This window comes from Nothobranchius furzeri, chromosome 5, assembly GCF_043380555.1.
Source record: "Nothobranchius furzeri strain GRZ-AD chromosome 5, NfurGRZ-RIMD1, whole genome shotgun sequence".
Taxonomy (NCBI): Eukaryota; Metazoa; Chordata; class Actinopteri; order Cyprinodontiformes; family Nothobranchiidae; genus Nothobranchius; species Nothobranchius furzeri.
The window spans coordinates 30,002,838-30,005,607 of record NC_091745.1 but is presented as its reverse complement, the minus strand read 5'-3'; the positions used below and the strand labels follow the sequence as shown (position 1 = coordinate 30,005,607).

At 42.9% G+C, this 2,770-nt stretch overlaps 1 long non-coding RNA gene across 1 annotated transcript; it reads right to left on the bottom strand.

Annotated features, from left to right (window-relative positions):
* Positions 1–850: 850 nt before the first annotated feature.
* On the bottom strand, positions 851–2,182 carry LOC139070007 (uncharacterized). Its single transcript, XR_011520673.1, has 3 exons — positions 1,991–2,182; positions 1,714–1,807; positions 851–1,592 (listed from the first exon to the last, which is right to left on the bottom strand). It is a non-coding gene; the product is annotated as an uncharacterized lncRNA (long non-coding RNA).
* Positions 2,183–2,770: the final 588 nt, after the last annotated feature.

Sequence of the window (2,770 nt, the reverse complement as noted above, 5' to 3'; positions counted from 1 at the left end):
ATTGGCTGTTAAAATGTGTAAATAGGCCAGTTTATCTAGCCTCCTAGAACAACATGTGAAAGGTTAAAAAAAGATTTTGCAGTTGTTTTCTAAATTTGGGTTTCTGGGGGTTAAAAAGCTAAATAAAACGTCGAGCTCCATCGTTTAAAGTTCCTTCTGCCCAGCGGTTCCACGGTTGCTAGGCGACGGAACGTTCGCCGAGGGAGTTCATGAAGGCTAGGCCTGTCCAAATTCACAGCCGTTAACATCCGGTCTACCCGGCCGACGGAGGACGCAGCCCACGTCGGCCGAGTGGGCTGGGTCCTTCGAAGGATGCAGACCCTGAATTGAGACACAGCCAGAGAAATCATTATTTAGCATAGCAAATTTAGCATAGCGTATTAGCATTTTTAAAACATGTGGGGAGAGTAGTTCATCAAGCTGTTTCAAGGCTGCTAACTCTCTCATGCATTTGTCTGTAGACACTCACACACACCCGTCACCAGTGGCGGAGCTTGATATGTGCAACATGTGCAGCCGAACAGGGCGGCAGTCTGCAGGGGGCAGCATTTAATTTCCTTTTTTTTTTTTCTAAAAAAAATTTTTTTTAGCATCAACCAATACATAAACAAAACATAGAAATCGCATGTTCTTAATAATAGTGATGATAATAATATTTCTGTAATAAAAGCACAACAAAGTGTAACCCATGGCTGTGTCTCAATTCAGGGTCTGCATCCTTCGAAGGACCCAGCCCACCCGGCCGACGTGGGCTGCGTCCTCCGTCGGCCGGGTAGACCGGATGTTAACAGATGTGAATTTGGACAGGCCTAGCCTTCATGAACTCCCTCGCGAACGTTCCGTCGCCTAGCAACCGTGGAACCGCTGGGCAGAAGGAACCTTAAACGATGGAGCTCGACATTTTATTTAGCTTTTTAACCCCCAGAAACCTAAATTTAGAAAACAACTGCAAAATCTTTTTTTAACCTTTCACATGTTGTTCTAGGAGGCCAGATAAACGGGCCTATTTACACATTTTAACAGCCAATAGTGTTGCAGAACTGAACAATAGGACCTATTTGCAATGTAACTGTGGTTTTAAAAAGAAAAAAAATGGGGAAGGTTTATTTTTGTAGACTTAAATCTGATGTTGTAATATTACAACCGTGGGTCTCTGGGGGTTAATCATTTCCTTGACTGTTGGAGAGCTAATTCAGAGAAAATACTTTAGACAAGCTGAGCCTGAGCAAATATGTGATAATAGTTTTTAATACTTTCTAAGGGTCTTACTTTGACCAAAACCGATTTATCACCTTTTAAGACTTTTCAAGACCCAGCGGATACCCTCTAGTAAACAATTCTCATTTGTAAACAAAAATAAAATTCAAGAGTTTAATGCAGAACTGATTTTATTTAGATATTTCTTTTAAATGTACATATTTAATCTTCCTTAACCATTTTTTTCTAGCAAAGTAAAAAGCTGTCAAAGTTCTTCCTTCTCTCCTGTGCTCTCTGCTGCTCTGCCTCCCTCTGCAGCCTCAATTCCTCCCAGATCAGCTCCAGAAGCTCATCGCTGGCACCTTCCCCTGGATGCCCATTTTCTCCAGAATAGTCTTAACAAACATGTAAGAAAAGAAACAGGAAGAGAAAAGAGGACAACGGGTTATTCCTTTCATGTTTTTGCAGATAAAAATAAACTCAAACGAGTTTTTAAAATATGAGATGTTATTGTACCTCCATGCCACAGCCGCCGAATACTTTGCTCCGGTGATCATGTGGTCCATCTCCGCCCTAAGCTTAATAAATTCCCTGGTTTTCTCTTTTGGTCCTAAAATACAAACTTCTATTAAAATCAGGGGGAAACGCAGCGGGAGAAGTACGACACCGAGCGCGGCCGAACATACGAGCCGAGACCGCAATACAAGCACTTTTACTGTAACATTTCTAACTAAAATAACGTTCATGTATCACAAAAAGTCCTTAAACTGACAGTTTTCAAGTTTATACTTACATTTATATGCGCAATCCTCTCCGGCTGTGTCTCAATTCAGGGTCTGCATCCTACCTCGGCCGGATTCGTCACAGCGCCGCGACTCGGCCTGTCCCAATTCGAAGACTCCTTCAAATGCGGTCGACGAATGCGGCCTTCTTTTCGCCTGAATGAAGGATGGGTCGGGTGTATCCTTCAATAGGTAGCATTTCCCAAGATGCCTTGCGGGCCTGCCGGCAGAAAAACTTAAAAACAATGGCGGACAGTGAAGCGGGAGCTGTCGGAGAGGATTGCGCTTATAAATGTAAGTATAAACTTGAAAACTGTCAGTTTAAGGACTTTTTGTGATACATGAACGTTATTTTAGTTAGAAATGTTACAGTAAAAGTGCTTGTATTGCGGTCTCGGCTCGTATGTTCGGCCGCGCTCGGTGTCGTACTTCTCCCGCTACGTTTCCCCCTGATTTTAATAGAAGTTTGTATTTTAGGACCAAAAGAGAAAACCAGGGAATTTATTAAGCTTAGGGCGGAGATGGACCACATGATCACCGGAGCAAAGTATTCGGCGGCTGTGGCATGGAGGTACAATAACATCTCATATTTTAAAAACTCGTTTGAGTATATTTTTTTCTGCGAAAACATGAAAGGAATAACCCGTTGTCCTCTTTTCTCTTCCTGTTTCTTTTCTTACATGTTTGTTAAGACTATTCTGGAGAAAATGGGCATCCAGGGGAAGGTGCCAGCGATGAGCTTCTGGAGCTGATCTGGGAGGACATGAGGCTGCAGAGCAGCAGAGAGCACA